We start from the raw sequence: 22,458 nt of genomic DNA on the forward strand, positions 1-22,458 counted from the left end.
GCCCAGACGGACCACAGATTGGGAATGAAATTCCCCAGACCGACAGGAAAACCCTATCGCAGACGGTGAGTCACGGAAAACCGTGTGGGGCGTCCCCCGGTCACCAGAGAACAGAGAACAGATAACAAAAACAGGTAACAAAAATTGCCCGGTTGGCTCGGGGCGTAAAGTACCGGTAGATTGATCCTCAGAGTAAAAATAAGAAGCGACCGGTCGTACTCACCCACCGCAGAGCCGTTGAGGTCACCTCCCGTGAGACGTGCTATCTCGGTGGAACCTCCAAGATGTTAGGGCCGACGCCGCAGGGAAAGAGACCCCAAGGACTCAGCTCTTGGTGAGGAAAAGAAAGTTTATTTCCATGCGCATGGGGTCCCTCAGGCAAACGTGTGCGCAGGGGCCCCGAGGGGAATTTGTGCAGGGTTTTTAAAGGTACACGCAGGAGGCAAGCAAGTTTACAGAAGCAAATCGCATTGGTTAATTTTGAGCGGCGCAGGACCTGGCTAATGCTGACTTGAGGGTCTGGGGCTGAGTAACCATGGAGACCGAGGGTCTTGGGTTGACCTTAGAGTGCCAGGTGCTCCCTGGTCCTGTTTATACAGTACATTTTTTTGTCTATCTCTATCTTTATAAAGAACAGAACATCAAGTGGCTAATGACTAGCAGAGACATTCCCTTTGGCCCCGCTCTGACTATCTCTTGGGAAAAGGTTTAGGGAGTGAAGCACTCTTTACTGCTCTGTTTTGATAGCTCTGGGAAGTTAGGGAGTCAACTCTTCTATTCCCCGCTCTGGGGAGTTAGGGAGTTAACCCTTTTATTCCCCCCGCTCTGGGGAGTTAGGGAGTTAGCCCTTTTATTCCCCGCTCTGGGGAGTTAGGGAGTTAGCCCTTTCATTCCCCGCTCTGGGGAGTTAGGGAGTTAACCCTTTTATTCCCCGCTCTGGGGAGTTAGGGAGTTAGCCCTTTTATTCCCCGCTCTGGGGAGGGGGTTGTAGCAGGGGGGTCGACTCTCACAATAGAAGTGCTCACTGAGAGTTCAGTGCTGAGTGCCTGGAACTGAGCTCACATCAAGTTTCTGTGACCTCTTCTTACTGAGGACTGGAAAGGATCCTTGGATATCCTCAAGCATAGCAATGGTAACTTGATGTTACTGGAGCTGGGAATGGGATGGAATTTTGGCAGGTCTGGATGGTATTGGGCAGAACCCCTGTACACCCAGAGTGTCTTTTGCACAGCCTCAGGCACAGCTGTGTTTAAGGAGTGCAGTGCTTTGGAGGCAAACCTGAAGTCTGTCCTCAAAATGAGAAAACACTATCATTTGAATTCTTTATGTGAGACTTCTACTCGCAGTGATGTTATGGCACGAACAGAACTCATAATCTCATGGCACTGTGTGTTATGAGTTCTGAAACCAAAATAAAAATGAGAAAGCTCCTTGACTTCGGGAATGTTTCCTATGTGGGTAGACAGCCTTGAGGATACACCTGGCTCTATGGATTTAAAATATATCTCTGTCTTTGTTTCCTTTTTTTTCTTTTATGTTTTATTATTTATTGTTTGGATACAGAGTGTATCTCTGTAGTCTGGCCTGCCCTTGAGCTCCAGGCCATCCTCCTCCACCAGTCTCCAGGGTGAGGAGATTACAACCCTGAGTCACTGCACCCAGAAAAAGAAATACTTTGAGCTGAGGTTCTCCAACCCTTTTCTTCAGCCTGTGGGGTCTACAGGAAACAGGTTTTAGAGATAAACTGGATGTTTGTTTTTACATTTCTGTTACCTCAGGAGTTTAGTAATTAGCACCTGCAAGCCACTCTGGTAGACTAGAATCTGCAATTTATTGTGAAGCTCAAAGTCCTAGGTCATGGCCCATTCTGATTTTAATTCTTATCCCAGCCACTACTTTTGCAACTTTACCTCAGGCCATTTCCTTAGCAAGTGCCTTATTTATAAGCTAAGTAGATAAATAACTTTTTTACAATTGAACTACTGAAGCAAGTGTTTTCTTAAAGTTTAGAATGTTGTGAGGTATTTGGGGAATGGTGATGCACTAGCTCCTGAGTGGAAATTTCTTGCTGAGAACAACTTCCTGTAGGTGCTGCCTGCTAATCCCACACTGAGAAAAACAGCAAACTGGTGTCTACAGGGATGTAGAGATCTGATAAATATGAGAGTGGAAATGGAAGTAGATTTCAAAACTGCAAACATTTGTTACATTTGGGTTGTGCTTTAGTTTGACCTGAAATTTGAAGCACTGAGTAGGGTGTGGGTGCACATGCACTTAAATCCAGCACTCAAGAGGCTGATACAGGAGGATCCTTGCAAGTTTAAGACAAGCATGGTGCATGAAGTGAGTTCCAGGACAAGGCATCCTGAGTTACATCATGAGTCCTTGTCTCAAAAAGAAATTTAAATGATGAGATGGACTGTTTTACTTAAGCAGAGGTATCTACACATGGTCAGGATCTGCATGAGTATTAAAGAATAATGACAAAAGTTTTAATAACATGTGCCAATATGATGGAAAGGAAATGGGAGAGCAGGGGCATGTGGAGGAAGGCCCAATCAGCAGCCAGCTCAGTAAAGCACTTCTGAGGTGAGTTTGGCCTATTGTGACAGCACTGAAGGATTGTCTGCTTGGTAGATCTGAGAGTAGGAAAAAGCTCACAGGCCTATAGAAAGGAGGGAAACTTAGTCATGGATAAAATCTTTTTCTATGTCTATTGATCAGCTCTCCTAATCATCTCTGAGGTAAGATAGGTAGTTAGGACCCCAGTGTTGAAGGTTTGGAAATATGTTGGACATCACAACTAAAATAACATGGGAAGGAGTTTCTTTTGGACACCAAAGATTTCAAGATACATTTGTTGTTTCTTATTGTCCAGTGACTGACCTTAGAAATCTGGTCCTTATTAACATCCTCCAAATTTTGAAAAAAGATTTAGTTAATAAAAACCTTTTGGCATTTAGAGATGAGGTCTTACTTCTTTGCACATGGTTGCAAGAAGAGTTGAGTCTTTGCCAGCACTTTGACTGCTGAGTTTGATATAGGGGAATGAAATTGTCTACCCTCTATATGTGCAGCAGAAATTCATGTTGTTTTAAACTTAAGAATGAATTTTAGGTACAACCAAGGTTAAGAGAAGAACTATTTATTGAGTGAAAGAATGCTCCTGTGAGAGAGACAGAAGGGGTCCCATATAGATTGCCAAAGACTCTCATTTTCTAGGAATTTTTATAATGCAAAACAATGAGATGAGGCAAGTCTAAAGACAAATCAATAACTCACAAGACAAGCAAGCAAGAGGTGGGCAAGAGCTATGGTAAAACATTCAGTTTACTTCCTCAGGAAAAATTGACTAAATCAGAGACAAATGGGGAATTGAGTCACATAGCAAGCTAGCATTCTTTATGGATCAGTGACTTTTTCTGTAGCTGGTTAGAATGGTAACTCCTATCTTCTCAAGGTGATCCATACTGTTAGACCGGTGTCGCGAGGAAGACTCCAAGGGCCTCGCTCTCATGTAAAAACAATGGGGTTTTTATTATTCCGTGTACACGGGGTCCTCCAAACAGGTGGAAACGGAGAACCCTGAGTTGGGGCAAGGCTGGTGTTTTTAAGGATGAAAACCGCAAAGCAAGTAAGCATTGTTACAGAAGCCAATCATAGCAGTTAGAGCAGAACAGTTGGTGATTTGTCCATTTGTGATTGGTCAGATCATGAGGGGCGACCAGTGGGTCAGAGTTGATTAACTGTCTTGTTTTGCACAGCTTATTTTTAGGTCACCTAGCTCCTGTGTGGCTTGGTTCTGACATACTTTCCAATCTTGATTAGCATAGTCAGCAGACTTTATCTCTGAGTTTCCTGACATAATTACCTTACTTTAGCACCACAACCTTTCTATTTGTAGAGGGCAACAATGGTTAACATATCAATTGGGTAAGATTTTACAATTTTTTACAGAAGAGAGCATTGATTAACATATCAATCTTTTACCCAGGGGAAAAGGAAGACACACATTTACAGTTACAGGTATTACTATGATATAAACGAAGCTATTTCTGTGAAGAATGTACAATCTAATACAATCTGATGTAATTAACACAATTTGTGACGGGGCTACCGGATAGGGAAGACCCAGGATGTCAGGAGCTAGTACCTCAGGCCTTTGTTTTATGGCCTTTAGGAAGTTAAAACTTAACCTAGTTGGATTTGAAGGGAGAAGGGGAGGGGAAGCAGCAGATGGAACGAGCTTTCTTCGTCTCTTCATTCCCCCCTTTTTTTTGGGGGGGGGATGACCTCTAATCTTAGAGGTTTGTTGTAGCTAGGGGTTTATATTGGTGACGTATGACCATTAATTTGACCTGAGAGACTTGTCCCCTTATGAATTGGGTAATTCAGTTAATGAGGCAAGGGACAATGGCTAGGATTAGGATTAAGGTCACTAATGGTCTTATCAAGGGAAGGAGATAGGGGAGAATTCCGTTTTACATTTTTTAAAGGGGGCTCCCATACAAAGATCTTTAACAATTGTTTTTTTTTTTTTGCTTACAAGGGGACCAAAGCCGCCATGTAAGGTCGGCATTAATGTTATTAAAATCAAAACAAGCAAGCTAAAACAGTTCATGACCAGCATAATCTAACTATGTTTTAGTCAATTTTTAACTTTAAGGGTTATCAGTCTGTTGTGTAGTCCACTGAGTATGTCCCTCGTTGTCTGCTGTTTCCAGTGGCTTTATATGAGTGTAGTGAATTCGCACAGTTTTTCCTGCTACCTTGATGGCAGTGGGGGTACTGAGCACCATGGTGAAAGGTCTTTCCCAGCAGGATTTGAGGGAGTCATGGTGGTGACATCGAACCAAGACTGGAGTCCCTGAGGCCTTGGTCTCTGAAGGCAGGTCCAAGTGTTTTTGTCTAAACAGCTGGTGGATCCAGGCCAACACAGGTTGGAGTGTCTGTAGGGACTTAAGATCTCGATTAGTAATTTTAGCTAATTTGTCTTCTGACAATCTTGGAACCAATGGCGGGGGCCTCCCAAACATGGCTTTAAAGGGGGAAATTTTAGAAACATATGGGGTATATCTAGCTCTTAACAGTGCAAAGGGAAGAAGGCTCATCCAATTATTGTCAGTTTTTGAAGACAGCTTAGCTAAAATGTCCTTGAGACTTTGGTTCATACGTTTTACTTGCCCTGAGCTTTGTGGCTGATAGGCACAGTGGAGTTTTAATTAATCTTTAATGTCTGGGCTAACTTTTGGGTGACTCGGGCTATGAAAGCCAGGCCATTATCGGACCCCATTGATAGTGGGAGGCCAAATCAAGGTATGATCTCATGCGATAGCCTTTTAACTACCACTAAGGCTGACTCAGACTTAGTAGGGAAAGCCTCTACCCAGCCAGTAAAAGTGTTTATTAATACCAAGAGATAGCGGTGTCCCTGTAAATTAAGTTTTACCATGTCTATGAAGTCTATTTCCCAATGTTCTCCTGGAACAATTTCTTGATGTCGGGTGGTCTCCAACGCAGAGCTCTTGGCTGAGTTGACTAACAAGCACTGTGGGCATCTGGGGCTCGAAGAGGTGGTCAGTTTGTAGAGTTTTGGAATAAAATACTGAGTTCTGAACAATTCTGCAAGGTGAAACAGCTCCCACCCTAGTGCCTCCAGTAACAGTACTTGTTTATTAGGTAACTGGTATTAGCCCCTTGGGGTGGGAGACTTTATTCCAAGTTGAGATGCCAACTGTAGGTCTTTCTTTGTGTAGACTAGTTCTGACAAGGTCAGAGGACTAGTATCAGAGCAGTTACTTTCTTGGTTGACCCCTCTGATGTGGTTGCTATTTTTTATATCTGGTTGGGTGAGCCTTGTAAGGAATAGCAACCCATTGAGGCAGCCAGACAGCTGCCAGCCAATCTAGAATCTGTGGAGCATTTTTAGATGGCTTTCCCGTATATGTACAGTAGCAAAGGGATGTCTTCAGTAAAAAAAATGTTTATCCTCTTTTTCGTGGCTAGTTTTAGCCTCTCAGTCAAAGCAACAAGCTCCGCCTTTTGGGCAGAAGTGCCAGACTCTACCCGCTTAACCCAGAGTACCTCCTTTTCGGCGGTCACTGCTGCCCCGGCCACTCGTTTGCCGTTTTGGATGAAGCTGCTTCCATCGAACAGTTGTCGGCATTTCCCAAAAGCTGGTCAGTAAAATCAGCCTGTAGGTTCTGCTGCAGTTCGAGGATGTCAGCACACTCATGGAGAGGTGTCCTTTGTTCCTCCGGATCATCATCAGGCATAAGGGTGGCTGGGTTTAAAGCTGAAGAAGTCTTGAATATCATTAACTCTGGGTCTAGAAGCAGGGCTTGACAGTAGAATTCTGGCATTTGAGAGCCTTTTTTTAGGAGGGGTTTTGATAAGAGTCTCTAAACTGTGAGAGGTTACCACAGAAATCACTTGCCCAAAGCGAGTTTCTTTGTCTCCTTAAGTAACATTGTCACAGTAGCTAGTATTCTTAGGCAGGGGGCCATACTCCCGTTACTGGATCAAGTCTTTTGGAGAGGTAGGCTATAGGCCTCTTTCAAGGGCCAATGTCCTGAGTTAGGACTCTTTTGGCAATGTCCCTGAGTTTATCTATGAACAAGATGAAAGGCTTGGTAACGTCAGGGAGTCCCAGGGCTGGGGCCTCTGTCAAGGCCCGCTTGAGCTGTTGGAAGGCCTGTTTACATTTATCAGTCCAGTTCAGCGAATTTTGAGTTTCTCCCTTATGGGAGTCAGTCATATAGAGGCAAGCTTTTCAGTAAAATTTAGCCTACAGTATCCAACTGCCCCCAGAAACTCTCGTCTGTTTTTTAAAAGTTTTTTTCTCATAGAGCAATTTTAACACCTTGGCTATCTTTTTGTAAATTTTTTAGTTCTCAAAGACCTTTTTGTGCTATCTCTATTAACTGGCTGAGGGGCATTTTCTTAAACCTCTCAAACCTTTGTAATTTTTGTCTAACATGTGGGGCCGACTGAGTTACAAAGAGAACAACTGGCAATATTGGGAAACCTCCTTACCTCTGGATGTCCAGTCAGGGTGGCACAAAAGGAGAACATGGTTTTGGCATTCTGGATCAGAGAGCCGGCTTCATCTGGATGGCACACTGTTTTTTGTCCAAGGGTGTCACGTGACAGGCCATTATTTTATTAAAATTATATTCTTAACAAAAAGGGCTTTTTCATAGGTAACAAAATTGTGCTGTATAATCTCCCAGATGTTCACAGCACATGTAAGAACTTGTATCTTATTTTTAATATCACCTATAATCTCATTTTAATGAAAACATTTTGCAGCAAAGTACAATCTTATGTATACTTTTACCAAAACTGATCTAATACTGTCAAATTTTGAACACATTTACTTTTTGTCAAACCTGTTATTTGTAGTACTATAAACCAAGACAAATAAAATTTACATCCTCTTGAGCCTTCTACAACTTACAATAATACCTCTCAAACTAAGCTTTAATCTTTTTCTACATTCTGGCATAGCCAGACACCTTTACTTGAAGACCACTCTCTTTGTCCCTCTTTTTACTATTACCAGTCAATTACCTTTTTTCTCACTTCTCAGACAACATCAAAACTCTCAACAAAACCCTTGAAGTCACCTTCTAGTAGTCCAAAACATACTTATTTTATGTTTTTTTACCACATAAAAATGTTGTATTTTAAAAACAAAACTGTAACCTTTTAACTGGCTCAAATATAGTACCGCCTGGTTTTTACTTGGCAAAGTTGACATGACTCTTAACAACCATAGATATACATATATATGTGCACATGTTTACATTTTCACCAGAGAGAAAAAATACTCCTTTTAAAAGGCATGCCGAGGTTGCAAGCAATCAATTGAAGTCTTACATATTAAACAAGGTGCCACAACATTAAAGACACAAACAAAGGGAGCTTCTTGCATAGTTTGGTCAGCTAAAGGAAATAATTTTTTTATCATGAACCTTGAATCTAATAAGCCATATGGATCCTGCAACAGAAATGGGCAACAAGCCCCTAAGTTAGTAACAAGTTTAAACAGGCAATCAAGGAGAGGGCGGAGGAAGGAAGGGTTTTACCCACGGTGGGGGCTTCTCCCTGAGGTCCTGCCATACCAAGATGTAGGTGACCCAGTCGGGGTGGCTCTCTCGTCCAGGGCGGAAGATGATGTTTTTAACTGCTAAGATGAGGGGAAGGTGGAAAGTCCCCTCCGGTGGCCAATCCACGGAGAATGTGGGCCACTCAGACGAGCAGAAAGTCTGCCATTTACTTTTTTTAACCTGAAAGGAGAGATTGTGAGCCCTCTCTCGAACCTCCGACCAATGGTCGAGGGTGAGGGACAATGGGGACGATGTCATTTGTCCCATGGTGTTCTGAAGACAAAGAGTGGTTAGCGTACGCGCGACACAACAAATAACCGATCACAACAGTCACAACACACAGGACAAACAGGCCGGCCACCTCACTCTCACGCATTAGTTTCACATCAAACGAGTCACCTTAAGGGGTGCCTCCAGATTGGCCCGGACGGACCACAGATTGGGAATGAAATTCCCCAGATTGGCCCAGACGGACCACAGATTGGGAATGAAATTCCCCAGATTGGCCCAGACGGACCACAGATTGGGAATGAAATTCCCCAGATCGATAGGAAAATCCTATCGCAGACGGTGAGTCACGGAAAACCGTGTGGGGCGTCCCCCGATCACCCAAGAACAGAATTTGCCCGTGAAGTAGAGCCGGAGTTCGGCCTGGGGCGAAAGGAAATGGCGGATCGATCCAAAATGAAAGTAAACAAAAACTGGCCGTACTACTTACCCCAGAGAGGTGCCGTTGGGGTCTCCCTCTGCGAGGAGGTCTCTTCTCAGTTTGATCTCGCTAGGGCCTCCAAAATGTTAGACCGGTGTCGTGAGGAAGACTCCAAGGGCCTCGCTCTCATGTAAAAACAATGGGGTTTTTATTATTCCGTGTACACGGGGTCCTCCAAACAGGTGGAAACGGAGAACCCTGAGTTGGGGCAAGGCTGGTGTTTTTAAGGATGAAAACCGCAAAGCAAGTAAGCATTGTTACAGAAGCCAATCATAGCAGTTAGAGCAGAACAGTTGGTGATTTGTCCATTTGTGATTGGTCAGATCATGAGGGGCGACCAGTGGGTCAGAGTTGATTAACTGTCTTGTTTTGCACAGCTTATTTTTAGGTCACCTAGCTCCTGTGTGGCTTGGTTCTGACATACTTTCCAATCTTGATTAGCATAGTCAGCAGACTTTATCTCTGAGTTTCCTGACATAATTACTTTACTTTAGCACCACAACCTTTCTATTTGTAGAGGGCAACAATGGTTAACATATCAATTGGGTAAGATTTTACAATTCTTTACAGAAGAGAGCATTGATTAACATATCAATCTTTTACCCAGGGGAAAAGGAAGACACACATTTACAGTTACAGGTATTACTATGATATAAACGAAGCTATTTCTGTGAAGAATGTACAATCTAATACAATCTGATGTAATTAACACAATTTGTGACGGGGCTACCGGATAGGGAAGACCCAGGATGTCAGGAGCTAGTACCTCAGGCCTTTGTTTTATGGCCTTTAGGAAGTTAAAACTTAACCTAGTTGGATTTGAAGGGAGAAGGGGAGGGGAAGCAGCAGATGGAACGAGCTTTCTTCGTCTCTTCAATACCTAATCCCTAAGGAATATCCTTAAGGGTGTGGTTGTATTTCTTTGTCATCTATCTTGAGATCTGGTCCACAGCATGTGGTGTGTGTCTCTTCCAAAGCCACCAGACATTTGGTCCTCTGTGGAGGCCCTTCCAGAGCCTAGCCATTTCTGATGGATGTAATGTTTCTAACTAGCTCAACTGCCAGTGAGGGGATGACAGAAATATTCTTCTTTGATGGTGATGGTTGTGCCTCTGCTTTGCTGGAGGGAATTGGGCCTCCTTCTTCAGTTCACACAGTCTTAATGCTCAGAGCCTCATGCATCATCCATTGTAATGCTAGGGACTCAGGAATGCACTGCCATGCCTGGATCAGTGTTTTATTTTCATGTCACCCAATTTCACCAAGAATTCATTGTTGGGGGAACATAAACAACACTGAGTCTTGGTGATACACAAATTTAATGCCAGCCTCCTGGGAAAGTTAGGAGTGCTAAAAATCAAGGCCACCCTGAATAACTGAACTTTTTCAATATTAGATGCATATGGAAAGTTTATGTCCATCTCAAATTATCTTTTCTAAAGTCCATTGGGCCCTTGGATAATGAAGAGAAAATGTTTGAGTATAAATTTATATAGAATTTTTAAGTTGACACATAGTTTGTACTAGTGATACATGGCTCAATGTGAAGTTTATATGCTCATGTTGGAGGATACAGAGACCAGTCTCTTGTTTTTGAAAAAGGACACCATGGGTGAACAAACAGTGATTCACAGTGTGCTGCATTCAGTGAGGTACATGTGATATTTAGTGTTGTATTATGAATTTCTCTTTCTGTTATATCTGAAATACAGATCAAATACAGCATTTGTATTCAGCAGCTTGAAAAAAATCTAATGCTTAATTATAGTGCTTGCAATAACAGGTTTGTTTTTTGTGCATATTCAATTCATTTTGTTGGCCCTTAGTTTTAGTTTAATCAATTCATTTTCCTTATGATACTCAAATATCTCTTTTGTGTTATTCCTTCCAGTCTTCAAATTGTCTCCTGTAGTACAGGAGCCTCACTTACCCAGTTGTTTCCATTTTAGATGGCTGTATTCACCTGTTTCTCTTGAGCAGCTCTATCAGGAGAGCAGTGCAATCCTGTTTGGAAATGTGAACACTACTCTGGGTATTTTGTGTCTATGTTTCCATGGATTTTTTATTATTGTTGTATTGATTTGGCCCCATATGGTCATACTGCTTGACCTATATCCTCCAAACAAGAGGATAAAATGGAAATTTTAAATTAGTGGAAACTGAGCTGAGAGGTTAGCATTAAGTTTATAATTAGACACTACAAGTGTTTCTCTAATATACCTTTTAATGTCATCTCTGTAACACAGCTTAAGGTTTATAATTTCAACTGAGTGGTGTGATTTATCATCAGAAGGATTTGTATTTTCAGGAGTTTCACCTCTTTAAAGGGAGAGGAGTTGCTAAGGTATCTAGGACTTTATTAGAGTACAAACTACATAACTATATTTGTGTGAGCATACAGAAATAGTTCAATAAGGTGACTAGAGCATGAAAATCACTAGATTCAGCTCCTGGGGCCTTCACTCAAGTAGAATGGGGGAGTTGAAAATGCCCAGGAAAAATAGGCAAAGCACATTGTGTATTTTGTGATTAATTATTCCACATAAAATAAGATTAGAGCATATTTGATTTTTCATGATATGAATTACTGCTTTAAATACATGAGGGTGACATAGTACTCTTGAGTAGGACAGACTGCAGAATATTGGAATGATTGTGTCTAATGTACAGATAATTTGGGAATCTTTTCTTTCTGAGGAAGGGATTCTAGTGGTTATAGGGCTTTACTGGTAAAATGTTTCTTATCTCCTGCAAAGATTTAAGAGGATCAGAAAATATTTACTAGTATGAAGAATATCTGTGAAGGGAATTCTTATCAAAATAAAGATCAATATTTTGTAATGATTATTGTAGTGTGTCTCATGATAGTATGAATGTCCCAGTCCATTTTTAATGCTCTGCACTTCTTTGTGAATTACTGATCTATAGCACATGGCAAATGACTCACTTTGCATGTGCTTGACAACAACCAATATGACCTGGTTGGAATAATAAGGGGGAAACAAGTCTCTTAGTTTTTTGTGCATGGGCATAGGTACTTGCCATTGCCTTATGATATTGGCTTCAGGTTGCTCATGTTCTCAGAATCAAATCTTCAACCTTTGAGTGGAGATTCTTCAGGAGAGAGAGAGAGCCTGAGAGTCAGAGTCCATGCACCAGATGTAATCTCATGGGTCATGTTTCCTAGCAACATGAAGCCACACCCATACATGTCTTTCCTAATAACCTCAATGTCTTCAAACACTGAGAATGTGACAGAGTTCTAGGCATCAGGCAAGCAAAGGTGAGTATTTACTTTGGAAAAATTAGTAAGCCACAAGAGATTAGCATTAATCCCTTGAGATGGAAAGGTCTATTACAGAAAATTTACATGCTGAATCCTTATCTTCTCAAAGGGCCAGAATTGAGGTTGGGACACTGCATGCAACCTTCTTTCTGCTCTCCACCTAGGTTTAGTTTTCATAAGTCTTGAATCCATTATAGTGACACTGTTGGATATTTTAACTGAGTCATAGGAAATGCGAGGGACATCTAACTATGATATATAAAATGCAAGTTTAATATGAGGCCTCAAGCAGACAAATAGTGTCCTCCACATTGAGTTTCATTGTAATGATGTTGAATTCCAGAATCAATGAACACACCCTCAGAATTCTAAGTCCTTCTAGGATGTTTAAAAATCACATGACAATTTTTTTAAAGCTTAACATCACTAAATTTTAAAATACATATTACTATGGCTATGATGAAAATAATTACGAGGAGCCTTCCACGCATGTGTAAACTACTGTCTTACATCTAGGGTCATGCAATAAATGAATAAACTGTTGAATATATTAGGTTCTATATCTTATAATGATAAAAGTTGGATGTTATGTTAGGAATTTAAATAAAAGAAGGTGAAATAATACAATAAAGGACAACTTGAAAAGGAGTTGCCTGTTAAAAACACAAATTGATCTCTGAAGTAGGGCATTCACATGTACAAGCAATTTGTTTTAAACTGGGAATCAAACTCACAATGCCACATTTCCAGGTAAGCACTGTGCTGCTCAGCTATATCCCTGATCTTGTATAAGAATTTTTCCTCTGTGTGCAGAGAAAGAAGCACCATTGCTCATGTAATTATTATACTTCTTTGATAGTGACTGGACATTGTTGAAAAGGACACACTAAATGATGTACTTTGTTCTCTTTATATGTTTCATACATGGTGTTCATATTTTTTAAATTATGTTGGTGTGAATTGCATGTGGTATAATGCTCATAATTTCAAACAATTGTTTTTTTTTTCTTTTTTTTATTTAAGGAGAAAAAACAGAAAAAGGGTACAAGTAATACGAAATTTAAAAAATAAGCAGTAAGAAATCACTAGTTAATAGATTACATGTTCTCATCTTAGAAATAGTTGTTCAAGTTACAAAATTGAAACTTATAAAGTGGACTTTCAAACAGTGAGAGTGCAAACAGTTTTGTTCAATGATCCAAAAAAAAAACTCAGTAATATGGTTATCTATCTTATACATTTAAACATATATGCAGTTATAACCTTTGGAGCACTTTCTTTTCTTTTCTTTGACACATTTTAGGTATTATTACTCCCACAGTTCTTATTACTTTTTTTGAAGAGAGTAAAACCAAATGCGACATATCATAACACAGTCCATCAAATCAAAAGGAAGGACATAATAGATAATGTAAAAACAAAATACAAGGTGATCAATAATGGTTACCATACTGCCCCTTGCTATTTTAAGAAAAATTGCCAGTTATAATAAAATTGAACAAAGCAGTAAAGAGTAAAACCAAAGCATTGGAGACATTACAGGACTTTAAAAGAAGATAATAGTCAACAGGAATGGGCATCATAATGAATCTTATTGTCTTCACAGTTTTGCCTATGCTTTTAAAATCGGTAATATCAAGCAAAGCAGAATACGGGAAAATCAGTCAAAAGATGGTGAGGGCAATACAGGATTTCAAATCAAGTTAATAGGAAATCAAAGTAGGTTACTATAATGTATACTGCTATTTTTTATTTAGTTGTCCCTTAATTAAAAAGATAAAAGAAAAAGTAAATAATTTTTTAAAAAGGGGATTGAGATAAGAGAGGGCATAACAACAGAACAGTGCAGGTCAAAACATAACCATAAGCAAAATAGTGTTTCACCACAAGATATCCTGACATAAAAATAGTTACCATAGTGTCTCTTTCCTTGAAATCTTTGAGTATAACTTTGTATACTGTAGCACCAAACATATCAAGACACTATAAAACCATTCAAGAAAATGACATTATTACTGGGACTTTAGAATAAATTAACAGAAAATGAACAATGGTTTCTGTATAATCTCCTTGTATATAAAAGTTTTTACTTATCTTATCATATATAATAAAATCCAGTAAGATACAAACTTTTAAGACCGATGGAGACAGAAGAATATAAGTTTGATGGGACTTCAAAACAAGATGATACTAAATCATCACTAGCTATTATGATGTCTTGTTTTCTGCAAAATAGCTCTTCCTACCATCCGATCTTCTCTGCCTCATTTCTGTTGAGCTCTTTTTCTGTCGTTTGTTGTCAGTTTGTCTTCTTCATTTCGCTTTCTGCTCCATTCATTGTGGCCTCTCGGCCACTATTTCTGGAATCTTGATATTTTCCTTTTTTAGAATATCCTGCAGTATTCTCTGGAAAGTTGAATTGGTGGTTGCAAATTCCCCTAGTTACTCTTTATTCTGGAAGCACCTTATTTTTCCATCAATTTCTAGGGACATTTGTCCAGATTATCTCAATCTTGGCTGGAGGTCATTATCTGTAAAAGCTTGATTTATTTCTCTGCACACTCTTCGTGATTTGATGGTTTGTGCTGAGAAGTCTGCTGTAACTCTGATGGGTATTATCTTGTAAGTGATCTGTTTCTTGTGTCTGATGGCTTTTAATATTCTGTTCTTATATTAGATTTCTGGAATTTTGATTATTATATGCCTGGGTGTAGCTCTGTTTGGGTTGTAGGTAGCTGGGGTCCTGTATGCCTCATACATCTGAGTATTTTTACCATTTGCTAAATTAGGGAAATTCTCTTGGATTATTTCTGTGACTAGCTTTTATAGTCCATTTGTTTGTTTCCCTACTTCTTCTTTTATGTTCTTAATTCTTATGTTACAGATCTTCTTATCATCTTCTAGCCTTTGCATTGTTGCTGTTTGTTTTTTTTTTGTTATTTTTAAGAAGTTTTTCATTTCATGCTCCCATATTTCAAATCTGCCCTCCAGTTTAGATAATCTATCCTTAGTTTCTTTCAAGCTGTTATGCCAGTTTTCGAGAGTTTTTTTTTTGTTTCCTGGTAATCTCTTTGAACCTGCTTCACGTATTCTATGTTTTCTCTATTTTCTCTATCAAACAATTCTCCCCTTTTTTTCTGTTCTTCCATTCCACCATCTGTCTTTTCTTGGGTGGTGTTTAGCATTTCTCTATTTTACTTATATCTTGCTTCAGGTTGTTAATAACTTCATTCCTGAACTCGTCTATAAGGCTCTGGAGATAGCGCTTTATGTCTATTGGTGCCGTGTCTGATATTGCATGTTTCTCAAGATTGGGGGCCGAGGACCCTTTCTTGTTGCTCCCTCTTCCCATATTTTTTGTTCCTTTTATACAAGTGAATACAGGAGGTCCAGTTTCTTTCTTTGTCAGTTACAGTTGGGCTGGGGATTTAGCTCAGCGGCATAAGCACCTGCCTTGTAATCAGGAGGTCATGAATTCGATCCCCAATACTGATTTTTAAAAAAGTGTGTTTGAATTGCACCAGCTAGATGTTCCTGCCCAGTGCAGTGCACTAGGGAGATAGAGACCTGGGCAGCCTATGCTGGGCCCTCCCCTCCAGGTCAACCTACTGAAGGCATCACTGCTAGGGTGCACCTTGCAGTACTGGGACCTGCTTTGGGCTAGACTACCGGGTCTTAGTCAGCAGCATCATACAGACCAGGCACTCCCCACCAATCCCGCTTGAGAGGGGAATATGTGACTGAACTCACTGCAACAACCTGTTCCAGTTAGTCTGCCCAGTCCCAGTATGTCCTTTGCTGAAGCCTCCTACTCTATGGAAGGGTCCCTGTTCCTCTCACTCACCACAGATGGATGCAGAGCTCCCGGCCAATCCTGCTCTCAACTCCTTTCACTGCTTCCCACTCTCAGAGCTTTCGTGCCTCTCTCCTTGATGCACCAATTGGGACACAGCAGTGGCTGCATGAAATTCAAATCACAGCTTCCAGTGGCACGGGGTCCAGCTTCCATGCTGAGACCTTATCTGTTCCTGTTATATCACCGGGATTGTGTTTCCAGTTGGAACTTAGTTTAGTTCGTTCCTGGGTTGGCAAAGTATATCTCCCCTTGATTAGGATTTCTCACCCAGCACCATTCCTGGATTTTAAGTGTGGTTTCTCAGAGAGCCTCCAAAGCTGCTGCTTTCTATCCACCATGTTCTCCTGGAAGTCCAACATTTTTTCTTGGTGAGTACATTCAAGTTTCTTCTGGCCAGGGATTTAGCTCAGCAGCATAAGTGCCTTCCTGGAAAGCACAAAGTTGTGAGTTCAATCCATTTTTTGGAGGTTTCAATCCACACTCAGTTGGCTCCAAGACAAGTGGGCACGGGTGGGCTGCAGTTCATGGCTCTGCAAACCAAATCAGTTGTTGATACCTGATACATATTTACATGGCATGTATCTCTATTTCAATTCAGAGATATGGTCTATGGTACATTATCTTATAAATTCTATTAAATTTTTGTTGAAACTTTAATTGTTTCACCATATAGACTGTTATTTGAAAGTGAATATATTTGTATGCATTCCAACTTACTTTACTAATTTTTTCATCTTGTGTCTGGTCTGTGTCCACTGACATCAATGTCTGATTTTTCCCCAGATATTTATGTATTTAGTTACATTAATTACTAAGTAATGCCTCTAATATTTTTAAGAGTCTTTTCTCTATTGTTCTTTGGAATCTGCACAAATATAGAGCAATGAAATATCCTGTATTCTGTGGGATGATTAACATTTTTATGTTGCAACAATTTTCTCTAGTTCTCTCTGGAAACTTAGCTTCCTGAGGCTCAGGGATGGGCCTGTTATGTGCTCTGCTGGCCCTAGTCTCAGATTTCCCAAAGACTGCCATGCAGAGTGATGTCATGCACTCAGCTCACAGCTGCTCCGTTGAGCTTCCCTCTGCACTGTGTTCTCTAATGTTCTACAACTGAAGTCTATGTTCTTTTCCAGTAACTGCATTAACTGATTTTAATATGTTTTCAGGTATCAATTTTGAGGAACTAAAATAATTCTAAATGTGCACAATTCACTGTGAATCATGCAATAATACTTTCTGATCTTTCACAATTCATTCACATGGATCATGAAATCCTTAATTATTTAAGGTTTTTGTTGAAACATTATTTAAAATTTGTGATTTGATCTTTCATTCTAAGAGTATATTCATTTTTTTCTGCTTTTAATTTATAATTTTATTCCAGTATTGTGTAAGAGCCTGCCTTGCATGGCTTCCAATCCAATGACTATGTTACATTCTGTATTGCTGTGTTGAACCTGGGTTACATGTGTGAATACTTTGTGGCTTGCTGTGAGGACAGTGTGCTATGTTTTTCTGTGATAAACGATTCAATAGAATCCATATGATATATTGCTTTGAATTGTTATCTTGTTTAATTTATGTGTGACCTTAAAGATTGCTCTGCCTTCTTGAGCTGTCAGTCACTGATGAAGGTGTTTTGAACTCTTAAATATACACTTGAAAATGATTGATTTTTCTCTTCCAATTCTATTTCTGTTTATGTAGTTGATTGCTCTTTATATGGTACATGTATTAAGGAATGATATTTGTTTCCAAATAACTGCTGATTGTACATGTGGAATATAATCAAGCTAATGTAGCTTCAATATGTTTTGTTGAATCAATGGCATCAAGGTATGTCTTTTTGCATAGCTTACTATTTAACCTATCATATCAGTGTGCACATAATCAACATTGCTGTCTGGATCATGAGAGTATTTGTGGATTACCTAGCTGTCTATCTATTAATCAGCTCTGACACCTGTTCTCTCAGTCCCTTTTAATCTGACCTGTTCTCCTGATAATGTCTCCTCTCTTGATAGGCTGACTTGTTCTCCTTTCAGTGAACTTAAAATTTCACAATTGTTAGCACTGAATTTGTTACACTGATATTTGTAACTGTAGTTTGTTTATCACTATCTAATATGGAAACTGTTCAATCATTTCATATCTCAAGACAGATAAACAGATGCAAATCAATTAGTGCCTGTATTGCAATTTATTTTTTTAATCATCGAAAGAAAATCTTATTCTCAAAGATTTTGTGTATAGATTTACTCAGAACAGTGAAAGAGTCACAGGTATATTCAGAACGTTTCACCACTGGGTCTTAAGCAAGAAATGAAGGTAACCATGTGAAAAACACCTTCAGGTCAGAAAGTATTATTGCATGATTGATGACAATTCTTTGGAAATATTCCAAAGTGTTCAATGTGTTCTTTTATGGAAATGACTCTCTTAATTTATTCCCTTTAAGTTTTTAGAAACCACAATACAAATTGCACATAGAAATATATTGTGAGATTTTTGTGGTATTTATCAATTCAATCATGTCTCACTGTCATTCACAAGGGCTGATATGTGCATCAAGGCCAAAGCAAATTCTCATTTATTCTCTTGGTCAAAGTTTCTCACTCTGTAATTTCACTTGGAAAGAATCACGTTTATTTTAAGGAATCATAGAACAAAATATTTTGTAGACGTTAGAAAGAATTCACTAGTGTGTAGATTTTCATAAACTCCACAGAAAAGGAGTTTGTGGAATTTAAGAATAAATCTAATTATTTTTTCTTCCACACTTCAATATTGTTTGGTTATTTTCACAAATGTCATTTAGATTTTCTTTTCATTATTGCTTTGAATTGTTATCTTGCTGAATTCAATATTGCTTTGAATTGTTATCTTGTTGAATTTATGTGAGACCTTAAAGATTGCTCTGCCTTCTTGAGCTGTCAGTCACTGATGAAGATGTTTTGAACTCTTAAATATATACTTGTAAATGATTGATTTTTTTCTCTTCCAATTCTATTTCTGTTTATGTAGTTGATTGCTTTTATATGGTACATGTATTAAGGAATGATATTTGTTTCTAAATAACTGCTGATTGTACGTAAATTTTGAGTCACGTAAATTTTGTTTAATTTTAGATTTGTGCTCATTGATCTTAACTCTATGTAAAATCTTTCTTTTGTGTTCTCAATAAATGTTTTCTTGTTTAATTATAGTTTTCACAGATTTCAACTTCTAATTTTCATGGCTTCTTGATTTTCTTCAGAAGAGTTTTTCACTAACTGAGTGTTTTTCCAATATAAATTGCATAGTAATTCATGTTTCTCTTTCCCATTTCAATAGTTACCAATACACATAGGCAAGGATAGTGTGCAGGCCAGATTTCTAGGGACATACCTGTTTCTTTCGGAATGTAAATGAAACATATTGTGCTTTCTTGTTTAGAAGCACAATGCCACCTGAATTGTGACATAATATTCTACTTCCATGTGGATGAATTGAAGGTTTTCCTTTCCTGAGATCCATTTGTCCACTGATATGAATGTTGAATGTCAAATGTTTTCCTGTTTATTATGCAAAATGTTTCCTTGCACACAAATACTCAATGTTTGTAGGCTTTTTTCTCTAATTTACATCTACAGTTGTTGGAACTAATCAAAAGTGCACTTTTATTCTCTTTTTGGTACTGGAAATTGTACTCAGGCCCTTGCAAATATCAGACAGGTGCTTGTACCATTGAGATATATCCTGGGTGCAAAGCTGTGATTTGTCAATGACTGTGAATTAATTTTAATTTTCATTTGGTATGGGAGTTTGATGAATGGCCTCACTTTGTAGTCTGAACAGTCCTTTTTACATAGCCCAAGCTGGGCACTGTATGCATGGCAAGCGTGAAATTTCTGGTAAACCTCTTACATCATGAATTCAAGGGCTGAGAGTACAAGCATGTACTACTCCACTGGACTGGACTCTTCCTTCTGTATTTAGTGACCAGTTACTTTGCTATCCCTCAATTTTTACTCCATTTCAAGCATTTCATATATGTTTTTTACCCACATTATCTTCCTTTGCACCCTAGTGGAATTTTCAGTATATAAGTACAAAGAGATAATTTAGTATCCCTGAGCTATACATTTATAATTACATTTTCCCTTATTTCCTTGTCTATAGAATGGTCAAATAAAACTTTTCTGTCATTAAATTTTAATCATTCAGAAATCTCTTTTCATATTCAACTAAATATTTATTTATAAATCTAGATTCAAGACCATATTGGTGTTGATAAGAAAGACAAACTCAGTGTTATGAATAACCAATATTTTGTGAATGGTGTTTTGCATGCTAACTATTTGAGCTCTGCTTTAAAGTAAGTGAAAAACTACACTATTGGTGGCCCTGCAGGACAAGCCATGCTACAGTTCTGTGATTGCTATGGCAGAGTGTCATAGTCTAGCATCAGTGTTACTGGGTGACTGTATTTGAATGTCCTTGGGTTTTGATGATCATGACATGCAGTTAATACTTGAAAGAATGAATTTCAGTTAGACTATTTATGACAGGAACTGAGATATATCAGGTTGTGTGTGCCTGAACTTCAGGACTGTTGTCATTATTTAGGAGACAGTGACCTTTGAGGATGTAGCTCTGAAGTTCACCCCAGAAGAGTGAGATTTGCTGACTCCATCCCAAAAGAAGCTCTACAGAGGAGTGATGTGGGAAACATATATGAATATTACTGCAACAAGTAAGAATGACATGTTTGTTTATACTAACGGCATCAATTATTGCATTGATAGTTTAATATATTTGATAATAATAACATTTGCTTGTATATCTCCTCTGATTATACTATACTATGAGTATAAATCAAATCAGTGATGTTTTAATGTACAGTTATAGTAAGTGTATTTTATTTCTATGTCCATATTACAGGAAGAATATGGAATAATTAGCAAATTAAGGAAGAGGACAAAAAATTTCTCAAGGAATGTAAGGTGACTGAAACACATAAGACAAAGTGAACATTACTTAATTGTCAGTGTGTGAGCATACATATTACAACAAAGGAACTCGAAGAAATGAAATCATGTTATACATTACTTAACCTCAGAAAAATACCAAGAGATATACTTGATTTTATTTTGTATTATCTGGGAATCCATAGAAACATATTGAAATATAAGAATGAGAGGTAATTCTAATACTACATAGTAAATAACACTATCTAATGTATCATTTTATAAATTGCCTTCATGATCAACATCATAGAAATGTATGATAATAAACATAAATATTGTATTCTGATATGTAGGAAATGAACAAATTGTGAAAGTTGATAAAAACCCATCTTCAAAATACCATGTATGTATACATGTGAATACTGAGACTTTCATGATCTAGAATTATTTTCACATAGCATCAGAATTCAAAATAAAAATGAATTCTACTGTTACAATAAGAACTCTGAAAATATCCTATAGAATATTGACACTTCATGTTTAAAATTCCTCATACATTGTTGATGGTTACATAAAATACAAACATGGTAATAAATATTCAGTGGTCTGAAAATTAAAACAACATGTTTCATATTGTTTCACATGTACATCCACAATGATATACTTTTTTAAATCTTTTGAGCCATGATTTTATACTGTAGTTCAGGTTGACATTGAACTTACTGTGATGCCCATAATGGCCTGAAACTCAGAGCAATCATCCTGTCTCTACCTCCTGACTGTTGAGTGGGTTGTACTGTGTCATTATGTGTAATGATTCTCTCAGTATATTGTCAAATACATTAAAATCATCAAATGTTAGTGATCCATGAGTGTGCTGTTTGTTAAAGCACATGAAAGGGCATTTACAATATCTAATACAAGAATCAACTCACAGTAGCTAAGCATTGAGAAGAACCCAGATGCCCATCACTGGATGCCAAGGTAAAGAAAATATGAAGTCAGCTCACCATGTTGGTGCATTCCTGCAATCCAAGCAGCTGGGGAAGCTGAATCAGCAGGATGATAACTTGAAGTTCAGCTTGGGCAAGTTGATGGTAAATAAAAATCTCTCTCCACAAAACAAATAATAGATCAACAAATGTAGCTCATTCTATGACCTGTGTTTAACTCCACGTTGAAAAAAAAAAAAGCTATACAGGGAACCATGATATCATTTCCCAAGAAACAAGAAGTATTGGACCTTAAGTGAAGTAATTCAGACATAGAAATGGAAACATCACAGGTTTTCTCTCTCTCTCTCTCTCTCTCTCTCTCTCTCTCTCTCTCTCTCTCTCTCTCTCTCTCTTTTGGTACAGAGGAATGAATTCACAGTCTCATGCTTGCCAGGCTGGTGTTTATGCTGCTGAGCTAAATCCCTAGCTACAACTCAGGATTTTCTTAAATGAGAAATTAAAAACTTATTTGAGAAGTGAAAGTAAAGAGAGATAATATATGACCAGAAATCCTTATGTTCTGTAGATGAGAAAGATGATCAGGCTAAA

The 22,458-nt window shown here is 38.6% G+C and overlaps 1 long non-coding RNA gene across 1 annotated transcript; it reads left to right on the top strand.

Moving 5' to 3' along the window:
* The first annotated feature begins 1,030 nt into the window (after positions 1 to 1,030).
* LOC134474931 (uncharacterized) lies at positions 1,031 to 21,641 on the top strand. Its single transcript, XR_010045863.1, has 3 exons — positions 1,031 to 1,132; positions 20,574 to 20,700; positions 20,889 to 21,641. It is a non-coding gene; the product is annotated as an uncharacterized LOC134474931 (long non-coding RNA).
* Positions 21,642 to 22,458: the final 817 nt, after the last annotated feature.

Source organism: Cavia porcellus, unplaced genomic scaffold (genome assembly GCF_034190915.1).
Source record: "Cavia porcellus strain 051 isolate PalLab524CR breed Dunkin Hartley unplaced genomic scaffold, mCavPor4.1 scaffold_43, whole genome shotgun sequence".
In the NCBI taxonomy this organism is placed as follows: Eukaryota; Metazoa; Chordata; class Mammalia; order Rodentia; family Caviidae; genus Cavia; species Cavia porcellus.